Source organism: Cynoglossus semilaevis, chromosome 1 (genome assembly GCF_000523025.1).
Source record: "Cynoglossus semilaevis isolate Cse_v1.0 chromosome 1, Cse_v1.0, whole genome shotgun sequence".
In the NCBI taxonomy this organism is placed as follows: domain Eukaryota; kingdom Metazoa; phylum Chordata; class Actinopteri; order Pleuronectiformes; family Cynoglossidae; genus Cynoglossus; species Cynoglossus semilaevis.
In genome coordinates this window covers 20,289,540-20,306,620 of record NC_024307.1, presented here as the reverse complement: position 1 = coordinate 20,306,620, position 17,081 = coordinate 20,289,540, and the positions used below count along the sequence as shown (strand labels likewise).

The 17,081-nt window shown below is 40.2% G+C and overlaps 1 long non-coding RNA gene and 1 pseudogene across 1 annotated transcript; one reads left to right on the top strand and one right to left on the bottom strand.

The window, feature by feature from the left end:
* Positions 1-8,721: 8,721 nt before the first annotated feature.
* LOC107988500 (uncharacterized) lies at positions 8,722-9,310 on the bottom strand. The gene is made up of 2 exons (XR_001759987.1): positions 9,205-9,310; positions 8,722-9,076 (listed from the first exon to the last, which is right to left on the bottom strand). It is a non-coding gene; the product is annotated as an uncharacterized LOC107988500 (long non-coding RNA).
* Positions 9,311-11,347: 2,037 nt separating this feature from the next.
* Positions 11,348-17,058, top strand: LOC103384359 (transcription elongation factor SPT5 pseudogene; annotated as a pseudogene).
* Positions 17,059-17,081: the final 23 nt, after the last annotated feature.

Here is a 17,081-nt window from a genome sequence, read left to right as displayed (position 1 = left end):
AAACTTGAAGTGGGATTTTTTTAAGTTGAGAACCTCTAGTTTGATGAACATGAAAGGTTTCTGAACTGAAATTCCAAAGTAAATGTACCTCAGGAAAAATAGCAGTATATTATTTAAGGTTTTGTTCATATTTTTGTGATATTTTGTTTTTGTCCGTGTTGAGGACGTAGCTACATGCTACATACTTCCTGAGCAAACCACGTGGGGAGATTGAAGTACATACTTGAAAACCTGCTTCACTGGTGTGTTGGTTTATCTGAATGTAATCCCATCAACTAGCATTTTATAATTAGAATAGGTGTTTACCAAGGCTAGCTCGAGCTAACTTTGCTAATCCCCACACATTTTGTAGCGCTTCCTAAACTACGTCACACGGCTAATTGTTAATGGTCGTTTTACTGATATAACAATTTCACAGATGGACTCAAAGGCCGGTCCTCTTACTGTTAGTGTCTTAATGTTATTCAGTGTTATCATGTACTGTGGTAGAAATATAATCTAAATCAGCACAACAACTTATTAACAGTAATGTTTGAATTACTCCGATTGTTATGTTGTTTATCTGTCCCTGGTGTTTCTCGTCTCCCTCCCTCCATTCTTTTCTCTCCCCCATGTTTCCCTTTCGATCAAGTTCTTGTTTTGTTTTTTCAACTGTGTATTCTAGTTTGGTTTTCTGTAATAATAATGTATCTAATGTAATCATAAAACAGCCAATCATCACGAAAGCTCAACTGTGTGAGGAAACACACAGCATGGTTGAACACCTCAGTTATTAACGTCCACTAAATGGTGTTGATTGATAGAAATAATAGGGAGACAATAGTGGATCCAAGGTTGAGTCTGTTGTTTCTGCTCTGTGAAGCTCACATAAACAATAACACAAATCCAGCGTATAGCGAACAAACCACTGAAGGTAAATACAACACAAATCCAGCGTATAGCGAACAAAGGTAAATAAAGCCGTCCTCCACGTATAGCACTGCGTGGTGACGTATACTAACTGGTTCGAGGACGTTGTAAACGTAACACCATGAAAACTATTAGCCGCAACTTAGCTTTACATGCCGTGTCATGTTCTATCTCTTCCTGTCTTCTTACAAATGTATAATGTATATGGAGTAAGAAAATAAAACTGAAATGTTATAACAAAGTTAATATTGTCTATTTTTCCTTTAGGTCTTTTTAAAAAAATAAATGATCTGTTTTCCAGTGACTGTTAAAGGTAAAAGCTACGTTCATTTTACCTCCACACAGGTGCATCTACCTCACCTCCTTCAGGCAAAGGTTGAGGATTTTGGAAATTGAAAAAAGCTAAAATGGTTTGGCTTTTTAAAAGCTGTTTTTCAGTGTCTCCAGCAGAAGGCTAAGTACTTTAAAACAGTTCAGAGGGATTACAAAGCCCCCTGCCGTCCAAGGTCTAAGAAATCTCATTCAACACTGACCCTGCTGGCTCCGCGCTCCCCTACCTACCAGAACTGTGCACCACGTCTTCTTGACATCTGAAGGTAATGTTTAGTTGTACTGCAGAGTTCAAGTTCAAGAGGTGGCGCAATGTATGAAGTTAAAAGGCACTGCTGCATTAAATATAATCACTGTGGCAGGACCGAAAACTGAAGCAGATTTTTAGTATTTATACTCCTTTTTTTCCTCCTGTGGGGAAGGATTTAAACACTGCACACTCTGCTGGTTCCCAACCATTTGGCTCTGTACTGTAAATGAGTTTGGGTGCCTGTTTTTCGACACTGCCCTTGTTGACACATCATCCTGCTGCCACACAATCATAGACCTGATTGGGACCATGAATGTTCCAGTGTATTTCAAGTGTCTTGACAGACTTTGGGGTTAAGATGTTCTGAATTAGATTTGAATTACAACCACTAAATACCCCTGTCAAAGCTCATTACTGCTGACACTGCCCATGTGTGTTTGGCTGAATTGCTCTTAAAGCAGCGGCTCGGAGCCTAAACAAAGAAATTCTCCCAAGGCATTGCCCCAGAAATTGTCACAGAGTATGGGGTAACGGAGAGGTATATCGCAGCTTAGGACGCTAATCAATGCTCAGCCTCCAGCTGTGAACGGGCAAATAAAAAAGCCCGCGGAGAAGAGGTGTTGCTCTTCACGTTGGAGGTTAATCAATTCTACGATGTTGTGAAAAAAAAAACAAAAAAAAAAACCCTCAAGTGTTTACTGTTCAGTTAGATTAAAGATCAACGTCAGTCCATCACACACATCCTCCCCTGACGTGGTGACAGAGATAAGAGGTTTACATGGCCGGCTCTGTACGTAACATTGCTTCATATGGATGTGTTTAAACGATACAGTTAAATTCCCCCTCAGTGGCTGCAGATGTTTAAGATCACTCTTCCTGACATGGTAATTGCTGGGTTGCGGGGGTGGGCGGGGGCCGAGGTATACCTAAACAATGGTCAGCATCACTGAGAAAAATGAAAGGACAATAAAATAAATTAAAATTTTTGTGTGAAATGGTGAAAATACACAGCCAGCCAGAAATGGCACCAAAGGTCCACAGAGAGGTGCTCTGTGATTCCTCAGCAGCCCTAACTGCCAGCTCTGACACCACCTGGAAGGCCCCGCTCACTCAGCCTCACTCTCTGGCTCTCCGCTGACAGCCCGGGTGTTAAAGACTTTCAGCTTTTTCAGGGTTTGACCCACCCGTTGGACTTACCCCACATGTGTCACCTCTGTGAAACCTGTTGACTTGTAGGGGTGACAAACCATGACAAGTCACGAGGAACCGCTGCATGGTGGCACGAAAAAAACAAATGGTATAGTTTTTTTTTGTTTTTTTTTTTGTTTTTACCAGAAATCTAATATTGATAATAAGGATGTCCAATAAAGTCCATTATTCACAGGTTAAAGTCATGAGACATGGTCAGTAAACTGAAATGCATCAGTGTGTTTGGACCAATCATAAAGGTCAAAGGTCAGTAGATCCCGTAGTCTAATTCAATCCCACGTCTAGAACATGAAAATATTTGTGTAAAAAAAAGTCTTTGTTCTTTGATTTACTGAAGCTATTACCAAGGTAGATTTTTACTGTTAATAAAATAAGTTACTTTAAGTATTAGTATCGAACCCAGTGTGTAAATATTATTATTTATTTCCATAAAATATAATAAAATGTTGATCAATATATGTTATATAAAGAATACATTAAACAGAATGATTAGGTTAATAAGAAAAATGCTCAGATCCACTACTCTGACTATGTTTTTGTGGCTCCCTAGGTGGCGCTGGTGGACAAAGTTAGGGCTAAAGAAGCAGTGGCTTAAGAAACACAAGTTTATGTCTGTTGTTCTTTAACTTTCAAATGTTTTCCATATATATATTTAGTTTTTTTTAAGTACAAACCCACTTTGTATGAAGACCGTTTTTGTCGGCAGTCGCTCACATTCACCATGACTGAGTGCAAAACTTTTAAAAACAAACCCTTCACTCTCCTCTGTATATGTACCTCCTCTGTGTCGTATCAGCGGCGTGGCTTAATGTTCATGTCCATAACATTTTTTATAGTGCGGAATAAAACATTATATCACCTCTATCTCTGCCAACAGAAAAGTAAGCATGTTTCTCAAAACACACTATTAATGTCTTTACGTCATTTTCATACAGTCATTTATTGTTTTCTCTCAATCGCCGTTTTTAAGACCAGCACATTCATGCCTGTTTACAATGGCTCTCAGGAGCTCTGATGTAATTTGACTCTTAAAAAGCCGCTCCAGCGACACCTCATTATTTGCCACGGTGGCCTGGCTGTTGCCTTTGCCCCCTCAACCTCAGAAGGTGCCCAATTGGAGAACATAAACAAGGTCCCACCAGTGCAGTCCAGCGTTTCTCTGTGGACTGCCGTAACATACAGTAAGTGTAAATGTGAGATGTATTTAGTGTAAAACCGAGTAATAAAACCGACACAAAGCTGAGGCCCGATGGTCTGCCACCAGTGTTTGCGGTAAGCAAAAGTGGAATTAAATTTGGGGTTAGCTGGCTATAAATATATATTGATGTGGATTTTGAGAGGAGGGTTTAAGGAAAGGTGGTGAGGGTGTAAGTTTAGTGTTACAGAGGGGATAGTGGGGGCCGGGACCTAAGGCTTAGCTAATTCTCTTATGGCAACCCTTTATTAGAAGGCTGCAAAGCTTTAACATCTGAAAACACTTCATTAAGGACCTCGTCATGCTGCAGCTCCGCCCTGGCCGCTCTGGGAAGGCATTAAACAGCTGAGGGTGAAAGCTGAGAGGCCAAAGTCAGTTCAGCCCAGGGAGGAAGCCTTGATTTGGCTCTTTTATGCCTCATCATCAGTCGTCAAGGTCTCAACTTACATCACTGGTGGAAGGCATCATCAGCCAAATTAGCTTTGCTGAAGTTTAGGGATCTTGCACAAACAACCAATCGTGAGTTTAGATGAATTACCTCGCTTGGAATAATTCAAACAGATAGCTCCCAGCCCCGTCACGCATGCAAGTTCACGTGCCCGGTACTCACTTAGAGAGTAAGCAAGTAGTTTTAGCAGGTTAGCATCACACCCACAGCCACGTAGGATCATGCTAACCCAGGTGGGCAGAAGATGCTAATTTTGATTCGATCATTTGAGCAGTGCAAAAAATGGTGAGTCCTGAAAATATGAATTTCTTATTGTGTAAAAAAAAACATTCTTGAGACGCTTCATGTCCGTTTGTGTTCCATATGATTTCCTGTTCTTCGTTTGTCTGTCGTAAATGTGGTAAAAACCTGCATGTTAGCTGCTAAATACCTCACTGCAAAAAGGCCACATGGTCAAAAGCCTCCAACTGTGAAATGCTATCCCTATGCTCCTGCAATTTTCTTCCAAAAACTGCATGTGTCATAATGAATTCCCTCCTACAAATAGGAATAGAGGCTCTTGCATGGCTGTTTTTTTCTTTTTTTTTGGTCTGGCACGTGAACAGACAGTCCAAACTGCACCCATGTCTCATCTCTGTGCCCCAAATGGCACGGTTGTTAAGAAGAAAAATACACAAGATGAGAGACATGGATATCAGATTATCATCAAGTAGCAGCAAAACCTTGGTATTTACTTGAAAATGTTGGTATTAAATATCTTCTTTAAAGTGGCTAATTATGCTAAGTCCTGATTTCATGGTCACAGCTGTAGCGTATTAGCAATCACAACAGCTCGACGGAGCAGACTGTTGTGGTTTCTCTGCATGAGGAGATGCTGTGGCTTATCTCTGCTGGTATCCATGTCAGTGCTGCTCAGCTCAGACATCTGGAGCGATGGCTCCATGTCATCTTCATCAGCCTGCAGTCACCGCACCTAACGGCTGCATTCCAGGGATTTACCTTTGGCATGTAGACTTGACGTAAAGATTAATAATGATTATAAATCCTTGCAGTGTTTCTTTGTAGCCATGGAATTCAGGCTGTTGTACGTTTGGTGCTAAACATAAACATTTTAATCACCTAACCCACCAGTGGTTTTCAAAGTGGGGGCCGTGGGCCCAAGGGGAGCCCTGGGGAGGCTCAGAAAATTGAAGGGACGATGAGAAAAAAATGCAACTAAATGATCAAATTACTTTTTTATTTTTTTTTTATACATTTTTTAAATATTTATATATTTGAAAATATTATTATATATTATTTTATCTTTCAATAGTGAATAAAAGTAAGAAAATACATTTTAAATGTTAATGTTTCTTTACATATTTTGTAGCATTGTCTGTGGGTTTACGGGGGACCACAATATTAAATCAAATGTATGAATTATTGACCAGAGGTAGAGAAGGGTGAAATACAAACTGATTTAAATAACTCTCTGTGACTCCTGAACTCCTGAACATGTGACAGGAGTCACAACCATGGTCCACAGCATCACCTTAAATCAGCAAAGAAAGAATTCCATTGCACTGAGAAACGTGCCTTTTCTCTTGTTCATGACAATCAACTAGAAAAACAAAATAAAACTTGACCTTAAACTATTGTTTTTATAAATGGTCATGAGCTCACAGAGGGCCGTAGCTCATACTGTAGCAGAGTCACAGCTGCATGTCAAACACATCTGTTGATTACTCACACATTAGTGTCACATTAGCCACAGTGTTCTTCAGCTTTTTCCCACAAAATGTGACCACAAATTATATTCTTCATCAGTCACTCTTATGATGTCCAAGTATTTCATTAAACACAGTTTCCATGTGAGTCTGAGGTGGAGAACGACAGTGAGCCTGAGTTTGAGTCTCACTCTGAGTCTCAGGTGAGTCTCAGTCTGAGTGTTAGCGTGAGAGTGTCACTCTGGGGGTGAGTCAAAGTGTCACTCTGAGGGTGAGTCTCAGGTTCCCCCTGTGTTTTCTCCCCCCTTTTCTTCCTGCTAACGTAAACTTTTGATGTTCAGCTTACCAAAAGAAATGTTTCCCTAAAAGTGTCTGTCAAAATAGACCATTATCAAAAAGTGTTATGATTGAAAACAGAATTAGAAGCTAAACTAAATATCCTCTCCACTGGAGGTCGCCATTCTTTTTTCCATCCACTGTGAGCTGCGTCTGTTTCCCTTCAATCTCAGTGACCACACAGTGACGTCCTACCTACTATGTTTTGGACAGGGTTCCTGTTGAGTGTGTTTGTTGTCTAGTTTGTTTGTTTTTTTGTCAGCTCTGTGGTCAGTGCAGCAGTCTGGCTGCCCACATTGTAAACCTCATCGTGGCCAAACGTTTTGCCCACCCTGCTCTAACCCATACATCACAGCCGTCCTTACAGATTTGTGGTTCCACTCGCCTCACTCTGGTCCACAGACCTGCTGACCTTCGTTTCTCTCCTCGACAAAGAAAACCTCCAGGTTTCCTTCCACCTGCTCCTTACTCTCACCACATGATGATGACATCATCATCTGCAAACATCACGGTCCATGGAGTCTCCTGTCTGACCTTATCTGTCACCTGTCCATCAACATAGCAAACAAAAAGGAGCTGATCCCTTATGTAACCCCATGATGAGCTTAAACCCATCAGTCTCTCTGGCAGCACACCTAACATGCTGGCCTTATACAGTACATGTCTTGCACGACTTCCTGAACACCCTGTCACATACCATCTACAAAGACGTACTTTTAAATTCTTCGTTTTGTTTCTATAAAAACACCAAAACTTTCTTAATAAATTGAAATAAAGGTTTGAGGAGACTTAACAGTGAAACGATGTAAGTGGAGGACGTCGTAAACCGAGGACCCCCCTGTATTATGTGCGTCAAAGTTAAACTCTAAAATACCACAAAGGGTATCGTACCACCTGAAAATCAACCAAATAATTAACAGTAGTTTGTATATTAGACTTTTTGAAGTATCAACAAAAACACCAAAAAACACCAACAAACAGTCCTGCACTCAAACATATTTATGCTCTTTTTCCCCCTTTTTTTTTGGGGTCAAGTGTTAATCGGTGTCTTATCAACAAGTCTTCCACTCTGCGTCTTCATCTCAGCGTCAACATCTCACTCGTGTGAATGCAGATCTCATCTTATTTCCCTCAGGTCCCGACCAAATACGCAGTTAGCTGCGAGGAAACCGTACCCTCAGCCACACTATTTGAAAAATAAGACCAGGAGACAAAACCAAAACCGATATATATTTTTTGATATATTATTTCTATTACTATAATAAGGCTTTTTCCTGCAGAGTTGAAATGACCCAGGTGACGGACACAAACACACAGCAGAGGTGTCAGTATCCCTTCCCATCAGCCGAACCTAATAGCATACTTTTACCCCGTGATTCGCCCCCTCTGTTCAGCCGGGCTGGAATCATATTTTTAGTCACAATGATTGAGTCACAGCTACTGATGGCATATTTTTCATTTAGGTTAAATCAAAGAGACGTGTTGTCAGGCCTAACCACCAGTCGTTACCGTCATGGCTGGAGTACAGGGAGCAATTTACCTGTGGGGACATGGTAATTCTGAATGGAAATAGGCCAGAGCGGGAGCTGAAATGATATTTTTAATTATGAACCACCTCTCCCACCGTTCTCCATGCTGTTCCTATAGAGCCTGCCATGTCCACGTCTCATTTCAGCATTTGTGTCTCATCAAGACGGAGACGGAGATGAGGCGTTTAACTGCTGCTGGGGAATGAGCCGTTTGGGCTCAGCGTTTCCTCCCCCGGCGTCTACTCTGTACAAACAATTCATAACAGCCGCAGTCACGACATCATAAAAAGTTGACATTTTGTCGATTATCTCTTTAAGCAGACGCCGTCAGCTCTTTTTCCTATTTACTTACACTCGCAAAGGCTTCAATCAACAGCTGGAGTCTTCCGGTTTGTGCTGGATTTTATTATGTGGACTAAATATGCTGTGAGATATCGCACGGTGACAACGACAACTGAAATCTGACGGTTATAAAAACATAAGGCCGTATCCACCGGCGTGGTGAAAAATGAATCTGTGAGATACCATTATAATTATTTAGCGGTGGAAATCGGCTTCTGTACATAAAAAGCAAGAATTAAAAACATAATTTAATGATAATTTCTTCTTTTTATGTTTTGTTCTTTTTTTCCTCATATCCCGGCAGGCTAGCATGTTCTCCTGACATCAGACCCGTGGTACACGCGCACACAGAAAAACAGCCTGTAAATGTGGTCAAAATGCATTATACTAATTGACCACAAGGTGGTGCTACCTCCACCTTGTGGTTTAAACTGGAGGTTTGAGAAAGAAACAGCACAGATTCCCTAACCATTCCAATGCCTTTTATTGTAGATATACAGAGATAGAAACGTTAGATTTCCAAGAGGAAATCAAATCCTTGGTGATCCATAAGGTGCAGACTGCAGAACTCTGCTGCCCACTATTACAGTATGGATGAGTAGTGTGGTTAGCATTACACAATACATGCTCCTTAAAAATGTTCTGCAGGTCGTAGTGTCCCATGACGTCTCATATACAGTGCAGTTGAGCGCCGCTCTGCTGGTGTTGTGTGACATGGTCTCAGTCACTGCTGTATCACAGAGTCAAAGTGAGGGACAACATCTGCATTAAACACACCACCTGACGTCCAGAAGATCTGACCACATGGCAGTTGTCATAAAACTGGACATAAGGCGATTACATCCGCAGAAACAAAAGGTGTTAGAACAGATTTATTTTGATTTATTTGACACTGAAAATGCTTCTTTTTTTTAAACCTTAACTGCAGCCAGACGAGGCTAGAATCTCACCATCTTTCTGTGAAAGAGACACTAAACAGAGGGTTGTCAAATTTTCCATGTCAACGTTTAAAAACAAGTTACTGAGTCAGTTGAGTGTGAAACCAGAACAAATACATGTCAACGTTTAAAAACAAGTTACTGCTGAAAGTCAGTTGAGTCTGAAACCAGAACAGATCATTCAAGTGATGCAACTGAAAAATGTACAGGATGGAGGATGAAAGTAAACGTGACCTTATATGGGCTTTGATGTAAAACTGACAAAAAAAAATTTTAAATTGTAGTTTAGTTTCAGGTGCTGTTGCTAAGTCACTACACGATGAGTAAGTTTAGTTTTTTAGCCACCAAAGTTCAAGATGCATATTTTTTTAATACAATTTTAAAAAATGGAAGGGAGAATTTTCCACTGCTACCTTTTTTGGTTGTGGGCGGAGCTAAAGCCAATCCCATGCTGAAAACATTTGCTAATTTTCTTATGCAAAGCTAATGTAATGATGATTGAATAGTGAATACAAGTAAGAAAATATATTCTAAAAGTTGTTTTTTCTTATATATTTTGTAGCATGGTCTGTGAGTTTCCAAACGGGGTCCCTGGCCAGAAGCTAATGCTGTTTTGGGGGGTCTTGGAATGGGAAGGTTTGGGAACCCCTGGTTTAGACCACCGTGTGCTGCTGTTTTTGAAGAATGGTTCCTGATATTATACGGCAGTGGTGGTGTGGCTAGATTTTGGATGAATCCAGATTATTAAAGGATTGAACCATCATTAGTTTGGTCTGTTTATATCAAGACAGAACACAATGACTTTAAATCCATTGTGTTCTGCAAAAGGTATACATCACTAAGGTAAACAACATTCTCAATCTGAAGAATGCAAGAAATAAATATTTCTTCATTATTTAGTCCAGTGTCACTGAGGATTTCAGGATTGAAGAAAACCACAAAAAATTTGAATTTAAATGTTTCAAAAAGAGCACAAACCTTTCCTTCCTACGAAGGATGTCTCGATACAACTTTTTCATGTCCAATACCAATACTGAAACTTGAGATTATCTGTCGATACCAATATCAATTTGATACCTTCTTTCTCCTCCAGCATGCCGTGGGCGGCCGTTGCTGAGGCAATAGCGTCTCTGTTCATGACATGTCAAGCAAATTTGGGCTTAGATATCGGATCGGACGAGCCATAGTTGTTTCTTTTCAATGTTCGATCCTGACGTTTGGACCAATATCAGACCGATTTTAAATATTAGTCGTGTGTGTGGGTTAACTTTAGGGGTAATACAGAGGGTAAGACTCGTCTTTGAAAAGTTATGACAGATTGCACTCTGACACTTCAGACCAGTGATCATCAAATAGTGGCTCATGGGCCAAATCTGGCCCACTGAACCGTCCAATTTACCTCTGATTATTTTTTACACATTATCCATCCTCCTCTTTCCTCGAGATGAAACTGTTGGTTCAACAGTACAGTGATAGTAACCACCACTAACTAACCAGTTGACTTTACAGATGCAGTTTGGTAGATTCAGATTCAGGCCTGTTTGTTCTTTGATCATCCAATCAAATCACTCTAACTGCCAACATCATTGTACACCTGCTTGAAGGTCCTGGAGGCCTTAAGGCAGACTTCCTGGACCCTGGCAACACATGCTGACTGAAACATGATTGGATAAAGCAAAACCTAAGTATAAAATACAAAACTGGAGAAAGTGTGACCAAAAGAAAAGCTATGAATTAATTAATCAGAGATCAGACTTTTTTAGATTACATTATAAATATTCATTCTACATATATTGGAACATAAGTCACAGATTGTAGTACTGATAGCCTTGACCCTCCACCACTGTTGAATTCTGTACAAATGGTAAACTGAACTCGAACGTTTTCTCGGTTTGAGTTGCTGTTTGTAGTTCAGCGGATTCTCACCAATTAAAGAAAATAAATCAACCAATCAAAGCGGTGATTCTCCAAGTGGTTCCATTAAAAAAAAATAAAAATCAGTTTTCCAGAAAGATGAATAATTTCTTCTTTCATCACAATAAAAAAAAAAAAAAAAAAAATCAGTTTTCCAGAAACAAGATGAATACTTTCTTCTTTCATCACAATATTTTCTCCTTAAAATGGACAGAATCTTTGAATCCTTTGATCCTTTAAAGGGTAAACACATGAATTAAAGACTTTAATGTGCTGACATGAGAAGGGGGAAGGAAAGAAAAATGAATAAGAGTAACACAAGCTCAAAGAGAAATTCTCACTAACTGACTCCGTCGGATAACAGCCATGCATCAGAGCACTGAAGCAGAACCAAGTGAGGAAGAAGAGGACATGGAGATTGAGGATGAACAAGATGATGAAAAGGACAATGATGAAGGTCAGTGTCCAAGGAAAACTCCAAGGTATGGGGGATTCATCCTGGATGAAGCGGATGTGGATGAGGACTACGATCAGGAGGATGATCAGTGGGAGAGAGGAGCCGAAGAAACCATCAACCACATGGATCTGAAGGAGGACAACCCTGGCTCCAGAGCGCTTCAGAAGCTCTGGAAGGGTTCCAGTGAGGAGGCACTGTGTGAATACTACATGAAGAAATACACCAAGCCCTCAGGAGAAGATCATTGCCAGTTAGGTTGTGATGACATTGTCCAGAAGAAGCTTCTACCTGGTGTCAAGGACCCAAACCTGTGGACCGTACAGTGCAAAATGGGAGAAGAAAGAGCGATGGCCATTGCACTGCTGCGAAAGTTCATCGTCTACCAATGTAGAGACACGCCCCTGCAGATTAAATCTGTAGTGGTGCCTGATCACATAAAAGGCATCATCTATATAGAGTCTTTTAAGCAAACCCACGTCAAGGTAGCCATCGAGGGTATTCGCAACTTGAGGATAGGGTTTTGGAACATGAAAATGGTTCCCATTAAAGAAATGACCGATGTTATTAGGGTCATTAAAGAGGTCACCAATCTAAAGCCTAAGTCGTGGGTAAGACTGAGAAGAGGCCTGTACAGGGACGACATTGCACAGGTTGACCGTGTGGAGCTATATCGGAACACTGTTATCCTGAAGATGATCCCTCGAATAGATTTGGAACGGATCAAGACAAAGATGAGTCTGAAAGACTGGTCCGCTAAGAAAACGTACAAGAGGCCTGCTCAAAAACTGTTTGATGTGGAGAAGATCAAATCTTTAGGCGGAGAGGTCAGTCATGATGGAGACTTCTTTATTTATAAGGGAAACCGTTACAATTCCAAGGGATTTTTGTTCAAGCACTTCACCATGTCGGCTGTGATCACGGATGGTGTGAAGCCCACTCTGTCCGAGCTGGACAAGTTTGAAGAACAGCCTGAAGGAAGTGATCTAAAGGTCATCATTAATCCAGGTGACGAGTGTGAACACAACTTTCAGGCTGGGGACAATGTAGAGGTGAGCGCAGGCGATTTGGTCAATCTGCAGGGGAAGATCCTAAATGTGGATGAGGGTAGAGTCACCATTATGCCCAGACACAAGGACTTGAAGGACCCCCTGGAGTTCCCGGCTGAAGAATTACGTAAATACTTTTGTTTGGGTGATCACGTAAAGGTGGTTGCTGGGAGATACGAGGGAGACACGGGCCTCATCGTCAGGGTGGAGGAGGACTTCATCGTCCTCTTTTCTGACCTCACTATGCATGAGCTCAAAGTTCTACCCAGAGACTTGCAGCTTTGCCCGCAAAGAGCCTCTGGGGTGGATGTAGGGGGTCAGTATGAGTGGGGGGAGCTTGTCCAGCTGGACCCACAGACGGTTGGGGTAATTATCCGCTTGGAGAGAGAGACATTTCAGGTTATGAACATGCACGGCAATGTAGTAACGGTGCGGTACCAGGCTGTGAATCACAGGAAGAATAATCGATTTGCTGTGGCGCTCGACTCCGAACAGAACAACGTGCATGTCAAGGATATCGTGAAGGTCATCGACGGGCGGCACGCTGGCCAGGAAGGAGAAATCCGGCACCTGTTTCGAGGATTTGCATTTCTTCACTGTAAGATGCAAGTGGAAAATGGAGGTTTTTTTGTTTGCAAGACGCGGCATCTGATTTTAGTGGGTGGCTCTAAACCCAGAGACGTGAACAACTTCGCCTCAGGCGCAGTCCCTCTGATGAGCCCGCGCGTCAGCAGCCCAGTGCACCGCAATAAAAGTCAGAAAATGGAAGGAATGGGTCGAGTCCTGGGACGGAGAGAATCCGAACTGATTGGTGAAACGGTTCGCATCTGCCAAGGTCCTTACAAAGGATACATCGGAGTGGTGAAGGATGCCACAGAGATCACTGCCAGAGTAGAGCTACACTCCACCTGTCAGACCATCTCTGTGGACAGACAGCGCTTGATGATCATGGGGCCTAAAAGACACAGTGGAATGATGATGACTCATGAATACATCTCAATGTATGGTTCCCAAACTATGTACGACACAGGCTTGAGAACAAGAATAAATATATCTCAGACTCCACTGCATGATCAAAGCTTCACTTCTCACTGCGGCTCTCAGACTCCACTGCATGAAGGAAGCAGGACACCTTGTCAGAATGAGACCTGGGACCCAAGCACCCCAACAATTGAGGAAGCATATGACCCCGACATTGAGGACGTGTCCTGTTCTAGAGAGATACAGATACCCACACCAGGCAACAAGTGATCCTGTGGGTACTTCAAGAGTACGCGCCTTACAAACCCCAATCAATGTCAGCTGCCGTAGTACTTTAAATGCCGAGGACACTTGACATGAAATCGTATACTGTCAAGATATTATTAACTAAATTCTAGCCATGTATGTACACATGGAAGCACATAGCATTAGTCCAGTTCTATATTTAGACTTATTGGAACTTTTGTTTAAATCATAGAAGGTATATGAATTTAGGAAACAACGAAATAAGAAAAAAAAACAAAACAATTTTACCAAAGTAGCTGTTGTAGAAGAACTTATGAAAACTGTTTAGCGAATACATTGAAACTAGTTTTTAAACTACTGATTATTACCATTACCAATGGGTTACAATATGACAAGATTATTTAAGCAGTTGTAATATTGATATGTTTATGGTAAAAGTAGGTGTTTTTTATGTATACTTTCTGAGAAGTGTAATTGTAAAGTACTGCACACCCAAAAAGTCTGATAAAGAGTCCTTTGAAATGTTTATTTTTTAGAAATATTGTCTTGGGTCATTTCTCTCTCTCTCACACGCAAGCACAAATATATATTGTACATATATACATACATATACGGAGGTCGACATGAGTGGCAAAGGTCGACGTCCCCTAGGAGCAGTCAAAAAGTCATGTTTTCTTCTGCGTGTGCCAACGCACTCTACAGCTCTGATCGACTTCCACTGATTCTTTATCCTCAACTGAATCAACCGTCAAACTCACTTGGTGATATCATTACATCAAGGAAACGATTACACAAGAACACTTCAAACTGCCCAGGTGCTGTGCATTAAAAGTAGGGTAAAACAGTATCTCGTGTACACAGCGGCGTACCGTGTATTTCACACCTCGGCGTTCAGTGACGTCCTGTCTGAACAAATCCACTTGTTATTAACCTCATTATGGCTGCAGACACTGGAGGGAAGGAGGGAAGACTCGGGTTTCTCGTGACTCCGTTTACTTATCTAGCACACACGACAAGGCTAACAGTCAGCTAACAAACTGGCTACGGAGAACTCGTATAAACAACAGGTTACTGCAACAGAAACCATCAGCATTATGCAGAAATGTAGTATAAAACGAGTCATTATATCCTAGATAACTCATGTAGCCATAATAACACCATCACTAAAACAATAAACCCACGAAGCACAATTTAGCCACCGCTGTGATGTGTCAAAAATAATAACATGATAAATTACAATATAATTATACAAAATGTATTTCATTCACCAAAACTTCTAATTAGTCGTAGACAAACTCCATCCTCCTCTATTTCTTTAAGATGCGTTCAAATACGCTGTTGTACAGGTTATCTGTGAGTTGCAATTCAAACAACGTGTCCTTTACTGTCCTCGTCCATACTAACAATGAAAGTTGAGTGTGTCCTGTTGTATTTTTGCGTTTTAATTCGCATTAGGCTGAGAATGTCCACTTGATAGAACCAGTAGACACAGAGAAAACTTCAATTTTGGGTCTCTGGATGTAGTTTGCTAGATGTGAAACTCTGCGTTGTTTTACTATCAAATCAAATCACTCAAACCACTAACATAACTGTATGCCTGAATAGAAGGCCTTGTGTGTGTGTATATATATATATATATATATATATATATATATATATAGTGGTGCGCAAAAGCATTGTTAGCACATTCCGATGATCATTTCCGATCATCCAACAAATTTAAATATTAGACAAAGAAAACATAAGCAAACAGATAACGAAGTTTTTTAAATGATGCTTCAACTGCATTTCTAACCTTTTTCAGACGGATATAATAAGTACCTCTCAAATACTTTGTTCCCCTTGGTTTCTGAATTTCTTTGGGTCTAGTTTTTGAGGATCTTTTCGTCTTGTCATGCAGGTCCACCACAGCACTGTAAATAATCCACTGACAGTTATCTGCTGCTAATGGCCCAGCAAGTTATTTATCACATTTTCTTCCCCTTAATAATAATAATAATAATAACCTCCATATAAAAACTGCATTTTGTGTTTATTTATGTTATCTCTGTCTAACATTTAAAATTGTTTGATGATGAACATTTAAGAGTGACAAACGCAGTGGCAAACACTTTTTCATACTAGTGCATGTGTGTATAAATACAGTCTACATACACACAGTACAGTAGAGTATATAGAATTATCTATATCAAACTTTGGATTTACTTAAGTTGTGATATATCAATTTCCTAGTTTCAGTGATATAAGAGGAAATGTCACCAAGACAAAGGAAATTATATAAATGTATACTCACTTATTAAAGTGAAGCCAACATCAATATAAACTGCAGATATTCTTGGACTGAAGAGTGGACCTTTGAGCGAGTGCAGTTTGTGGGAAATGTTTCATTATTACTGGTTATGAGAACATTACTCTGAAGAACACTTTTTACTTTTTCTATATGCTGCCAATGAAGAAAAGCCACACTTTCCAAAAGAAAAAAAAACTCCAATTGGTGCATCTAAGATATATACATATATGCATATACGTGTATATATATATATATATATTCATACATATACATACAGTACATACACATATGAATACGCAAATATATACATACATATATAGTGTATGCATATATACATACATACACACATACACAATGCTAAAGACATTTTAGATGTGTAACATTTCTGCAAACCTCAACTCGACGGGATATATTTAAAAAAAAAAAAAATCACAGTCCAGTCTGTATTTGAACATTTAGCATAATGTGCTATGAGGTAGTATCACATCTGTGTGACTGAATTACATTTCAGGTCGCTGTATAGCTAAGAATAACATGAGTAATCGAGAGGAAATTTTCTACTCTTTATTTCTGGCCAGATTTATAGAGTGCAATCTGATGACCTCTTCAAGACCAATTCACGTGTTTGTTTTTAATGACAATTTAAAAAAAAAAAAAAACCCAACAACAACAGCTTTTCAAGTGACGACACAAACAGGTGATCTGAACACACACTTTGCCCAATCCAGAAAACATCAGGTTTGGGAAAAGCTGATATTTTGCCTCAACAGCTTGATGGCTGAAAAACTAATTGAAACGGATCTCGAACTAATCACAATTCAAATAAGGAGGTATTATAGTTACAGTGCAAAAAAAGATAAGAAATTCAAGCTTAATACAAAAAACATAGCACCAAACAAAAAAAGAAAAAAAAAAAAAGACAAGAAAATGCATGCAATTAATTGAGGTATCCAGG